Source organism: Vicugna pacos, chromosome 9 (assembly GCF_048564905.1).
Source record: "Vicugna pacos chromosome 9, VicPac4, whole genome shotgun sequence".
In the NCBI taxonomy this organism is placed as follows: Eukaryota; Metazoa; Chordata; class Mammalia; order Artiodactyla; family Camelidae; genus Vicugna; species Vicugna pacos.
In genome coordinates this window covers 50,041,566-50,055,368 of record NC_132995.1, presented here as the reverse complement: position 1 = coordinate 50,055,368, position 13,803 = coordinate 50,041,566, and the positions used below count along the sequence as shown (strand labels likewise).

The 13,803-nt window shown below is 44.5% G+C and overlaps 1 long non-coding RNA gene across 6 annotated transcripts in view; it reads left to right on the top strand.

The window, feature by feature from the left end:
- The window catches only part of LOC116281945 (uncharacterized), a 522,270-nt gene that overhangs the window by 372,805 nt on the left and 135,662 nt on the right, over positions 1-13,803 (top strand). For all 6 annotated transcript variants that reach the window (XR_012076303.1, XR_012076301.1, XR_012076302.1 and 3 more), the window contains one exon: positions 11,668-11,724. This is a non-coding gene — a long non-coding RNA (uncharacterized lncRNA). The remainder of the gene's footprint in view (positions 1-11,667; positions 11,725-13,803) is intronic.

Here is a 13,803-nt window from a genome sequence, read left to right as displayed (position 1 = left end):
ATGCAAACTTCACTACAGCTCTGCTGAGCGACGTAGAACAAGTCAGCGCGTCTGTGACTTTCTCCTGGAGGAAGTGTCTTCCCCCTCGTATCGGAATCGTCCGCTCCACGTGCCCTGATCCTGGCTGCCTTGTCTGAACAATTTGAATGGGGGTTAGCCTGTGAGCCCCTCAAGCTAGAGCCTGGCTCTGGGCTGGAGAGCCTTGTTCTTATGCTGGAATATTCCCATGTAACTACTGCCTAGTAGAGGGCTTCAAACACTGCCTGGCCTTCTCCCCTCCGACCAGACATCGGGGCTCTTGCTGCTTTTTGCTAATTTTCAGGTGACTCCTGGAGCTGCACTAGGTTCCTTGATTCTAGTTGGAGAGGGGGTTTAGGGATGGGGATCTGACACACGGATCCTTACAGGCTTGCTGTCCGTGTGGACCAAGGGCCCTTGACCGGGTCTCTATTATCAGCCATAGTCTTTCCCAAACTTTGCTTATGCCATGGCTGCTCTCCTGATTTGTGCCCTATTCACCTAATTAGCTCACTTTTTTTTCCTATTCTCTTGTCCTTTATTCTATTTTTATATATATATATTCTTGTATATATTTGTTTTATTGAAGTATAGTCAGTTTACAATGTTGTGTCAATTTCCGGTGTACAGCATCATGTTTCAGTCATACATGAGCATACATATATTCGTTTTCATATTCCTTTTCACCGTAAGTTACTATAAGATATTGGATATAGTTCCCTGCGTTATACAGCATGAACTTGTTTATTCTATACATATCGGTTTGTGCAGATCTCTAACTTAGCTCACTTTTTAAAACCTTACTATTGGCTCGTATTAGACTTTCCCAGTCCCAGGTCTGGAGTCTCTGGAATCAGCCATTTCTTCAAGGAGCCCTGGATAATGATATCTTTCAGAGGATAATGACATTTGGAAACTAAGTAGCTCTTGGTTATGGGGATATCATTGCTTCTAGGCCCTCTCAGTGAGCAGAACTTCAAAATATATGTATGACACATGGATGTATGTGTTTGTACATATACAAACCCAAACACATCTATGTCTAATTATCTTTGTCGACCGATTGATTGATCTGTCTTATAAATCATGAGTGCACATCAGTACATTGAATTCCAATCCAAAGAACAGGGTTCATGCTGATCTGCCTTCTTTTCACATTTATTTCTTCCTTCTTTGACCATGAGAAACCACGATTCCATCATCCGCAATGTATTTACTATTTCATTAACCTGAGAAAACACAGACAGTGGTTTCAAAGTTGCTAATCCATATTACAGTGAAGGACAAACCTACTACCTAGGTTTGAATATTTGCAGGCAATTGTTTTTGTCTATATTGTGAGGGATGCCATCCAAATACTGTGTTTGAGTTCTTCAGGCTCATTCTTCATTCTCCATTCAGTATGGTCCTGTTATTAGCTCGTTTGTTACTGTTTGTATTGCATTTTAGGGTTTTCCCCTCATCCTTGTTGTGTGTGAGATATTAACATCTTTCCGATTGTCACTGCTCTACAAAAGGATGTTCTCAGAGAAGCATCCGTCCCCCACCCCTGCACCCACCCCTGCAGCCTTATCTGTTCTTTCTGATCCTTTTCTTCCCACCCCTGAAGATGACCAGGCTCATTCGTTTCTGATTTATCCCTCCTGTGTTTCTTTTTGCCTAAGTTAGGAGATACAAGCACATCTTCTCATTACACAAGAGGTCGTGTGTTACAGATATTCTTTGTACTTTTTTTTTTCACTTAGCAATAATTCCTAGAAATCACTCCCTGTCAGTTAATAGAACCCTTCCTCGTTATTTTTCACCGTGACATTGTGCTCTGTTATTCACGGATGTACCAGCGTTGATTCAGTTGTCTTCTACCTATGGGCATTTAAGTTGTTTCCAGTGTTTGCAACTGCAAACAGTGGTGAGATGAATAAACTTGTGCACATCTTATGGTTGGAACTATATCTCCGGGATACAGTCTTAGAAGTGAAATGGCTGGGTCAAAAACTAAAGGCATATGTTATTTTGTTAAGTATTGTCAGGTTCCCCTCACAAGGCTTGTACCAACTCCCATTCGCACCAGCAAAGCACAAGAGCACCTAAGGCAGTTTGCTTTTTGAAAAACTTATAAACACTTTTTGAAATAAATGCATTTCCCACTAACATGATTGAACAAAATCACTGTCCAGGAAAAGAAGATGATCTGGGAAATAAATGCCATGTCCACAAAGGGTGAGATTATGTTGTAGCCGTGACAGTGTTAAAAAGGGAAATCAGTGGTGCTTAGGAAACATCACCCAGTGTCAAGGTAAGACTTCTTAGTAACATCAGCAGAACGTTTAAAAGGGGGGTTGAAAGAGTAGAAACGCTGTCTCTGTGACCCAGGGTTAGTAGTGTTTGCTCAGTGCACCTTGTAGAACCCAACACATGCTCCTCTGTCCATACTGGGGATATTCCAGTCTGTGGACACTGGACCACACTCCTCGAAGGTCCCTCACGGTCTGCCTGGCCTGCATCTTACCCCCTTCTCTCTGCTCCCCACACCTCGCTAGATTCTCATGTAAATGGGATCTCATCATAGCCGCCAACAGAAGCATTGTCCAAGAGCTTACCTTAGTGAATTCTCCCAACGAGCCAACCACTTGGAAAGATTTCATAAAGACGAATCTGGGCGGAGCAGGGGTCGAAATCCTGGTGGTGTTCCTGTATTTTTTCTAGGTCCAAAGCCCCCTGCTCTGAAGTGACTTCTCTCTCTCAGGCAGGATCCTTCAGGTATAGCCCAAGAAGGAGCATGAATTTGACAGTTTTGCTCCTTTTTTAAAAACTGCCCAATGGCTGGTGACTGGAGGGGACCATCTCAAAGCTTGACACCTGCGCCCTGAAGTCCAGGGTCTCAAGCTTTACTGTGCTGGCCAGAGGAGGGAAAAGAAATTTAAGCAGATGTTTTCACGAAGAGATGAAGAAAAGCAGGCGTACTCTGGTCTGCTTCCAAATCAGCGACAAATAAAGGGTCCTGTTTATTTATTTACTTTTAACCTGGTGCAAACTCTTTTTTTATCCAGAAAGCGCATTTGCTTTGCTTCTTTTATTCCCCTCTTGAGACCAGCTCCCAAGGCCGGGGAATGAAAGGGGCCTCGAAACATAAGCTATCGGTGAGCTGGCCTGGCATTCAGTATCTTTTCTTACACAGTGGTTATTTGTAAACTAATCAATGAACTTTTCTTACTTTGTCTGCTCCTTTGGAACTCAGCAGCCGCCTGCTGAACCACGAAGAAACTTAAAATAGCGATGACTTCCCTTCCACACTGCCTCTTTCTCCCCATAGAACCCGCGAGCCAGTCTGCGGTGCTTATACTCAAGGCCCTGTGCAGCCAATCTGTATGGAAATAAAGGATGGAAACATTCGGATTGAATTTTACTAAGTGAACCCGAGGTTTTTCTGTTCAGCAAAATAGGCCAGGTAAATGCGTTTCTGATACAGAATAAATCACTTGTATGAAGACCTATATTCCCCCTTTGCCATTCTGCTTAGAAGCGAAGAATTCTCAGCCGCCTGCATGGACCGTGACAAGCCCCGGTCCCTGCCCCCGCAGTGGTTCTCTGAGCTGGACTCATTTCCTCTTAGAGCCCGGGGCTCAAGGTGCTGGGGCTCTTCACAAATTGCCACAGAAGAGAGAGGAAAGTTTAAGAGGCAGGGATGCATTTATGGAGCACCTTACAAGCCAGACCCCGGGTTGTCCCTCCAGGAATCTCAAACGTGAAAAGGACAATCTCTGGCTTTGACTAATAGAACATTGTTGCACAATTATGGTAAATGTAGAGGTGCCACAGGAGGACATGGAAGGGGGTCCCCAGCGGCAAGGTGTGAGGCCAGGCCAGCTTTTCTGAAGACCTTGAATCTAGACTAAGTATTTTCATGCATTCATTGATTTAGTCATTTATTCCACCGATGCCTACTGAATGCAGGTAACATTTTAGGAAGGTAGCAAAGGACAAGACAGGCAAGGTCCCTTCTCCCTTGAAGTCTTACTGTGTCATAGAGTGTGACTTGAGACGTGGGAAAGAAGGAAGCAGAGGAGAAGAAAGGCATTTCAGACGGAGGGAACAGCAGGAGCAAAAGCCTTGGGGCAAGAAGTAGACCAGTGCTTTCTGCAACTACGCTGAGTCCTTTCTCACTTCACTGTCACCCGTGGCTGAAAGTGGGAAGAAATAATAATGGTGAGGGCCATGTCACTAGTTTGTCTAGGAAGCAGTACAGAAAAACTAGAATCTCCTTTCATTTATGGCTCTCCCAAATGCTTCCTCTGTATCTGAGGCAGGGAAGAAAATAACTCTTATTTTATTTTAGAGCAAATCTTAGAGCAAATCTTTTGGAGACAGCTCTTTGGTTCTGTATGACCAACATATTTCAGTCTGTCTGAATGCCATAATGAATGCCACGGGGCAGAGGTGAGGGAAGCAAAGCCACGGGCACATGCTGGCTTGGTCTTGACAGAAGACCACTGGCCAAGGCCAGCCGCCTATGGCCAAGTGGTTCACAAACTCAGTGACAGCCCTTGCTTACACGTCATCGAGTCGATTTAAAGACTCCGGTTGAAGGGGAAACATCTGAACACTCTTTGGTTTATGAGTCTTGAGGAAGAATGCGTGACGGCCACAAACTGCACAAGTTGTCACACGTTTTCCAGGAGTGAAATCAGCTCCTATTAACCACCATTTATAAGTTAAACCAGAGGGTGTAGCTCAATGGTAGAGTGCTTTCTTAGCATGCACAAGGTCCTGGGTTCAATCTCCAGTACCTCCATTAAAAAATAAATCAAATTAAAAGGAAAAAAAAATCAGTCTAAGTGAAACCATATAAAACTGCCAAAAGAGCCAAAATGGCAATTTCGTGCAGTTTTGCTAATATGTTGTGGGGACAGTATGGGGCTCTTGATAGTTATCATCTCACAAATCTCACCTCCCCTATTTGAGGTAAACGCTCTTACAATCATCATAGCTGAAGAAATTGTGGCTCAGAAGAGTGACGTGAATTTCCCAGAGCCACACAGCCGGAGGAACCAGGACACGAACTCCAGTCTGTTGGACTTCAAATCTGACTCTGTGGTTGAGATGCAGGAACTCTGTTCTCTCTGTACAGGAGCCTCTGGGGCCATTGAGAGCCCTGGGACTTGGGTGGGCCCAGCTGGGCCTTTTCTAGTCTGCAAATCAGCCTCTGGGCTCCGTGCTCTGAAGCCAGCCTGATTGTGGGTGTCCTGGTCCCTGGCTTGACTGGCACTACAAGGAGCTGGAGGACAAGACCCAGACATTCTGCAGAAGACTTGGCTTCTGATGAGGGTGGAAGCCAGGCAGAGTTCTGGGAGGGTTTCGGAGATGACTCCGTCTCTACAGGGGTTTCTCGTAATGACTGTCTCCGCACCTGTTTCTCCCACCTCGCCGCAGACCCTGTTTTGTCAAGAAGTCTCTGTGACTGAATGGTTAATGTCAAAGCTCGTGGAGCTGCCAGTCCTTCCACAGATGCTGAGTCCTCCGAGGGTGATGGCAGTCAGGGTGGGCAACGCCATGCTGGGAAAATAAGTCCCATGACGCTCAGTGCCTTAACATAGTCACAGTTGTGCTCTCGGCCTCTCTCTTTCTGTCTGTCTCTTTCATGCTGCCTCTCCAGCAGGCTCAGCAGGGAGGCTCTGCTCATCAGAGTCACACAAGGCCCCTGGAGAAAGAGGCTTCCTCTCAGCATGGGCTTCTGCAGTCCCCTCGGCATAGGGAGGGACCATGTCAAACGGTGCCCTGGCTCTTATAGCTTCCACTGAGAAGTGACACACATCACCTGTGCTCACAGTTCCTTGGCCAAACCAAGTCACATGGTCATAGGTCTCTTAGAAGAGGGTGGGGAAACATAATCTAACTGTATGCCTGGAAGAGAGAGGACAAGAAATATTTGTTGAGAGCACAGTGACTCCCATAGCTGTTCACAGTCATGCAGAGGAAGAGGGGCTCACCTCTTGGCCACCAGACATGGCTCTGCCAAACACATAACCTCATGAAGGCTGGCTCAATGGAACATAAGCAGTACCAAGCACACTCTGGCCATTGTTTGGAGCATTGACTGTGGGGACAAGATTGGAAGAAGGGTGACCTGATAGGATATTTCACAGGGTTAACTTAGAAATCATGGTGGCCATATAGGTAGTCAGAAGAGTCACATTTTGATATATCTTAAAGGTGAATCCAGCAGGATTTGTTGATGGGTTGCATGTAAGGATGATGGAAAGAAAGAAAGCAAGGACAACCTTTTAGTTTTTTTAATTGAGCAACTGAGTACAATTCAGCACCATTTACTGAAAGGGGAAGGAGCGAGTCTGAGGAAGGAGATCACAAATTCTATTTTGCATCTCTAATATTTGAGATGTTTATTAAGCATCCAAGTGGAGATCTTAACTATGCAGTTGAATGTATGAGTCTGGAGATCCAAGAAGACATCAGAACTAGATGTAAATTTGGAAGTCATCAGCACAGAGATTGTATTTAAAGCCAAGAGACCATATGAGGTCATCTTGAGAATGAGTTGTAAATATGGAAAATAAGAGGACTAAGGTCAAAATCCTTGAGTGAATCAACATTAGAGACTGGGAAAAGACCAAAGAATTGGATTGGCCAGTGATGGGGGAGGAAAACCAGGGAAGTATGGTAACCAAAAAACTAAGATAAGAAAGAGCTTTAAGAAGGAATGGCCTGACCAAGTGTTCCAAATAGCACTAAGAATTCAAGGGCAATGCAGTCTAAGGTGGGGGAATTGGATTGAAGGAGGTGAAATCCACAGCGGGGTTTAACCAGAGCTGTTTTAGTGAGACAGTAGGGAAGAAAGCTTTGACGTATGCTGAGAGGGTGATGAACAAATGGGTTGCATTACTGGGGAGAGTTGTGAGGTCAAAGGCAAGTTTGTCAGTGGGAGCTCTTTTGGCGTGTTCTAACACTGATGCGAACGATGTAGTCGATCGATGATGCAGGAGATGGAGGAGTAACTTTAGGAGCAAAGTCCTTGGCTGGATGAAGGAGGGCATGTTTAGAGAGCAGTAGGGATGTTTGAGTCATGACAACAGGAGAGAAGAGAAGGCTGAGCCTATATGTAAAGAAGCAGGTAGTAAAGAGAAAATGCTCTTCCAATTGCTTCTATTTTCTCAGTAAAGTAAGAGTCAAGGTCATCTATTGGCAGTGAGTGTCAGCTGCCTTAGGAGTGAGAAGATGTGTCAATAGTCATCTGGATAAATGGGAGGAGGTTTTGACTGGGGAATTGTGGTTGGCTTTTCAGATGCTGCTTAAGCCCCACTTGTGATATGTGGTCATCCATCTAAAGTGAGGCCAGTAAGCATGGTTGTGAATTTTTCTCTAGACACATTCTGCTTCTCAGGTCCAGGCATGGAGCAAGAGGAGAGATGGGCTTTAACAGGGCTGAAGTTCACCACAGCAACGGGGAAGCAGGAACTAAGAGGTAAAGAGAATCACTGTAGGGATGGACCATGGAATCCGGACTAGAGAAAGATGCGTGATAGTGTGGGGCTAGGATTGGAGTCTACGCAGGGTGTGAGCACTGTTTGTTGGGGTACGTAAATTAGTAGAGGTGATCTGTTTGTGGCTAAAATGTCTGATGTTTAAAACCTGGATATAGAAAGTGGTGTGGTTATTGATAATATACTGATTTGAGGTATATATCTTTGGAAGAGGATAGCTGATGTGTGCTGGAGGAAAATCTCTAGAAGGTCACTCTCCAGGGGGAAGAAAATATAACAAGAAAATATTGACATGTTATTTTTAGGCTGTAGCTACTGAAAAAAAAAGGAGGGGGTAAGAAATGAACTCTGAACTTGAATAAGTTATTTTGACTAGTGAAACCTACTCAAATTCCTTGACCCTTTTCTTAGCAGTTTTCAGGTCTACTCCTGCAATTTGTTGCCAATAATGAAATGTTAACATTGAGATAAGTGACTTTTTCCTTAGGAAAACAAATAAGGCTAATCATTGTAATATTCTTACAGTGTATGACTCACACAGACCATTTTCTCTTGAATGTGAGAGGAGAGATGGATTTAGCAGGATGTGCTGTGGGTTCCACGGCCTCTGTTAGCAATGGTGCACACTGCAGTGAGTGGCCTTGAACTGATGTGCCATTAAGTGTTGTGGTGATTGTGAATTTTTGTGGTATTTTGTAATCCTCGTGTAATCTGCAAGGTTTCATGCACATGTGGACACCCTCCATGGGTGCACATGAGTCATGGGAATGGCATGCAGTCTATGAGTCTTTTTGGAGAAATAAAGGAGGAGGGTGTTGTGGGCTAAGCTCTAGGTACACAATGTGGTAACTGGTAGAAATGGTCCCTGTGAGTTACACTCCCTGTGTGCACGCTCCTTTGCAATGTGACTTTGTTCCTCCTTCCACCTGGAAGTGGAGTTCATTTCCCCATGCTTTGATCTGAGCTGACCTCGCAGCTTGTTTTGACTAACAAAGTGTGGTGGAAGCAACATGGTGTGGCTTCTGAGTTGGGGTCTCCCTGCTTTTCTGGAACAGGGCTGCCTCCACGCTAAGGTCCAGGCTGGCCTTCAGGAGGGTGAGCGCTAGAGGCAGTGAGAGTCCCTGCAGACAGCTGGCACTAATGGCCCAACTTGTGAATGAGGCCATCTTGGACCATCCAGCCCTCTTAAGTCACTGGCTGACTGATGGCCGCCATGTACGTGACTCTAATCAAGACCAGTAGAAGAACCACCCTGCTGAGCTCAGCCGAAATTGCCAACGCATGGAGTTGTGAGCTAATGAGTGACTATTGTTTTATGCCACTAAGTTTTGGGATTGCTACACAACAATAGACGGTTGATGCAACCACTAAGAGTTACTAGCAACAAAGACAAAGGGAGGGGAGACGTAACATTTATTGACTACCTACTTGGTGCTGAGCAACTTCTGGGAATATTATCTTGATTTTGCTAGTCAAGACTCTCCAAGGAGGGGTCATTTTCCCCTCAGTGAGAAAGCTGGAGGTCACAGAAGCTTAATGACCTGTCCAAGGTCACGTGTCTAATGAGGGATAGAGCTTAGATAGAACACGTCCAAAACCTACTCTTTAAATATATCAGTTTCACAATTTCAACTCACATAACATCATAAATTTTGGCATGTGTTTATACTAGCTGAACTATTGTTTATTTAAAAGTATATTTTTTAATTGGCTCACCTGAATGAGTAACTAAACAAACACGTCTATTTAAAGTAGAAACACTTTGTTACTAGGACAAACGGCCCTGGCTAATATTTATTGAATGGTTTCCCCAGGCGAGCTCTCTCAGATGGCTTTGTGTGAAGTAATTGATTTAATCCTCACAGCAATGCTTTGAGGGTGGAGCTACTGTCTTTATCACCCCCATTTTACAGATAAGGAAAATGAAGCAGGGTCATAGAGAGTTGGTCAATGTCACTAAAGATTAAGTGGCAGAGGCATGATTTGTGCTACTGGCATTGGGTCGGTACAGAGCAAGGATGCAGCTAAACATCCTACAGTGCACAGACAGCTTCCCCACCCCCAACAGAAATTATCCAGCCCAAACATCAACAGTGTGCAGGTGAACAAACCCGGTTTCTGCCTTTCTAAATGGTAAGCAGAAACAAATATTGTTTGCAGCGAGTAGAAAGTCTATGGAAAACAAACAGTGCTGAAGAATCTCTCTGGAAACTGTTGCTTGCCAAGTCTGAGAGCCTTGGGAGTCTCTCTTTTTGTTGGAAAAGAGATTAGCAAAATGTTAGAGAGATGGTAAAGGCTAGCATCCTACAGAGACGCTCTCCTTGGTGTAATCAGAGGATTATGAGACTTAAATTGGAATTAAATCTCCTTGTGTGACTCTTAAGTTATTTACCCCATGTCTGTGTACCGACCAAATCGTCCCACAGTCCACTGGCACACAGCCCATCTTGAGAAATGTGATGCTATACCCTGGGTGGGCCAGCTGTGCCCTGGCCCGTCACCTGGGTTGTACATAAAGTTTTATTAGAACATGGCCATGCTCATTCATTTATGTGTTGTGTCCGGCTGCCTTTGTGCTACAGAGTTGCTTAGTGGCCATGGAGCCCATTTGTCCCACAAAGCCTGAAATATTTCCTATCGGTCCATTTCAGGAAAAACTTTGCTACCCTGCCTAGAACTATGCTTGGTCCATAGTAGGCACTCAGTAAATATTTGCCAAATGAATTAAGCCCCTTTTCGGCCCAAACTCTCTTTCTACACTTCTCTCTCCTCCTTTTCTGCTGGCACTTCCTTCCTCCGGCTCCATCCCGCTCATCCCCATTTAATTAATTATTTGTTAGCTTGTTTATTCTTCTTACATTTCCGTTTTGCTCCACACAAAGCGACAGTTCCATTCTCAGAACCGGCACTTGGCGGCTGTGTAGTCATCACTGCGAGCTGCTCCGATTTTTAGGGGAGCTCAGAGATATAAATGGGTCTCCGTGTGAGGGGATGGTGATGGATCACGGTAATCTCAGGAGTCTGGGCCGGTCCCTTTCTCCTTGTAGCTGTTGGCATTCACGGCACTCTCTCAGCTCCCGCACTAAGGGACAGAGAATAGACCCGGGAAGACCTATAAAAGGAGCATCTGAAACTGCTGCTGAGCAGAGTATTGATTTATTCATTACTATAAATTTTTTGTCATTACTATGCCATTGCTCTACCTCAGGAAGAATTGATAGATGTGGTTGGAAGCTGCAACCCACTGTGCAAAACTTTTCCCCTCCTTCTATAATTTCCTGTAACTCTTCTAAGGAATCATTATTCCTTATTACATGGCTCTGGCATGCCACCTATTTAGATAAATGCGTGAACAAGTGTGCAGTAAATATTCATAGTGGCCCATGTGTCAACGAGCTATGTCACTAATTAGATAATTTAGTGGTTCACATAAATAAATAAGAAAATAAAAGCACACCCAGGAAAATAGTGAAATAAAACACTGACTCCTTGTGGGAATCCAGCCAAAAAGGACAGCTTTTCAGGCTATAGTATCACCTTATATGCTAGAGGCCAATCAGGAGGTGACAGGAGGGCTGAATGGGGCTGCTTGCACACGGGAGAAGGCCAGAGCCACGACGGCACAACATCTGTTTAGGGCTTGTCCATGAGCCACATGCTTGTTCCTTAAGCAAGTCCACTCTGGAGGGTCTCAGAGGCTTTGGTGACCCTTTGCCTCTTCCCTCCTATTCATCCTGTTAATACAAAGAGAACTGGGCTCAGAGCCTGAAGACAATGGGTTCAGGTCTGACTCTGATAGGAAGTGGGTAAGTTCCTTATTCAACTCGGGCCTCAGTGTTCTCGTGTGTAGAATGGGAATAGTTATAATTTTGATGATAATGACAATGATGGTGATGTATAAACGAGGCGATGAATGTCGAGGCCCTTTGCAGAGCTCAGAGTTCCAAACAGTCATTAAAACAAACACACAAAAAAACCAAAAACCAAAGAAAGGGATCTAGGCAGATAGAGCAGCTATTCAGAGAATCAGGAAATTAGGAGCTACTGCTTACTGGGGGCTAACTTTGTATCTGGCATTGAGCTAGACTCTGCCTGTAGGTTATGGACTAGAATCCAGCTGTGTGAAGTAAAGGATGTTTTGTGCATTTTACAGGTGGGAAAATGGAGGATTCGAGACATTCCGTGTACCTTGCCCAGGACCACAGATCTGGTAAGTGATGCCTGATGAAAATCTGCATCTCCCTAGCTGTATCCCCATGTCCTCTAAGCTACTGGTGGTACTTACTTATTTTATTTTTTACAAATCAAAGACAAGGCTTCAATCTGTGTTGTCCAGGTGGCTTGACAACATAGTCAAACTCACAGAGTGATCCTCCTCATCTGAATAAGTCAGAGTTCTGTCTATACAAATGGAGTTACCTCAAACGGAATTAGTTTGGTTAAGGGTTTCTGTGGAAACCTCATGATGTGATGTTAAACAAAAGTCATTGGATCCACTGAATTCTGTTATCTGTCTGATTAGCAGCCAGTACGTGGATCTGGCCTGAGCCCTTCCTGGTGGTGTGTTCGAATATGAGGGAGATGGATTCATTGAGTCAAACAGCTAAAGCCAAGTCTTGTAAACCTGCCTAAACTAGTCATGGCCTCGTCTGGGCATATTCATTTCTCACATGTAGATGGGATGAATCCTGCACACTACCATTAAGCAATCGTAGGAAAAGCAAACTTATTCATAGCAGCTCCAGGGCCAGTCAAATTATCTGATCAAGGTGCCGCCTTTCTTGTTTGGGTTTATCTAGTCATAACTGAGAGCATGCATTCATTTATTTAGCAAATATGTAATTTGCACTTGCTATGTGTCGGTAGCAATGGAAGACCCTAGGAATGCAAGGATGAATTGCATTTATATGATTGTGCCTATTCATGAAATCCTGGTTAAGGACTCCTACTGTAATTGTTGAACAATAAGAATATAGATGGATGGATGGGTAAATACATGGATTTGTGGATAGGTGGACAGATGGATGAGTAAACGAAAGTGTCTTAATTGTCTGAGCACTTTTTAAAGCTTCCTTCTGACCCACAAGAAGGCTCAGAACTGTTTATCATTATCTGCATGACTAACTTTAGTACCAGAACGAATCTCTGGTTCTGGACTCTTGTCTCTTGCCTAGTTTCTGTCTCCTAGCCAAGTCCTTCCCAACTATCATTTTGGTTGCACTCTGTGGGTGGAATTGAATCAGGGTTCATCTCTATTTCTCTTTTCAAACCTCCCTGGGATCCATCCAGTAACCAATTCACGGCCCAAGGGGTGGAATTCTATAGGTTGGATAAATGAATAAATGCCAATCAATGGAGGATTGGTGGGTGGATAGGGGAATGGGAACTGTATTGTTCTACCAACCGTATTGATGTTCTTCCAGCATCAGCAGTGCCTGGCTCATAACAGATGACCATATATTTAGTGAATAGGTGGTTAGGTGGTTGAATAAGTAAGTGATTGGATGACTGAGTGAAGAAATGGTGGGTTTCTGAGTGAGCGCTGAAGGGATGGACACACCTGTGCTTGGATACATGGATCATTTACTGGATTGGTATCATTTCCTGGATCGGGGCCAGTGAGTAGATAAACTGAGGAACTGACAAGTAGATGAATGATTAAAAGGGAGTACATAGGTGGATGCCTGCATCAGTAAATGAATGAGTGAATGAAGGATTACTAGATGAACAGATGGGTGAATATATGGATGTATGGACCCATACCTACATCCATGCCTGGATACAATTTGGGAGGATCTAGGGCTAAGTGTATGAATATGTGAATAAAGGAATGGATGATGAGGTGAATGTTTGGGTTGCAGCCCTGAAGCCTGTGGGGCACTGAGAGAGGACAGGCAGATACTTAACTCTACCCTTATGGTGGCCAAAGTAAACAGCCCTCTTGGTTTAGGGGAATGATGCTGCTGGATTTGGGAAGATTGAGGGTATCACACACAAGGCATGGAAAGTCTGACTGGCCAGCCAGGAGAGTGATAATGACTCGCGGTTTCCAAGCACTGTTTATAAAATAACCAAAGAGGCAATGAGTGTGTTTCTTGGGTTCCTTGAGGCCACAGTGAGAAAGGATGTAACCTCAGGAGGAACAGCCTCATGCAAAAGGCCAGCCAGCCCAGAGTACACGACTGCCTGGAGGTTACAGGCTCGCTGCTGACCAGATGGCCTCCCTATGTTCTGCCTTTCTTCTTTCTTTCTCTCTTCCTTCCTCTCCCTCCCTCCTTCCTTCCTCCCC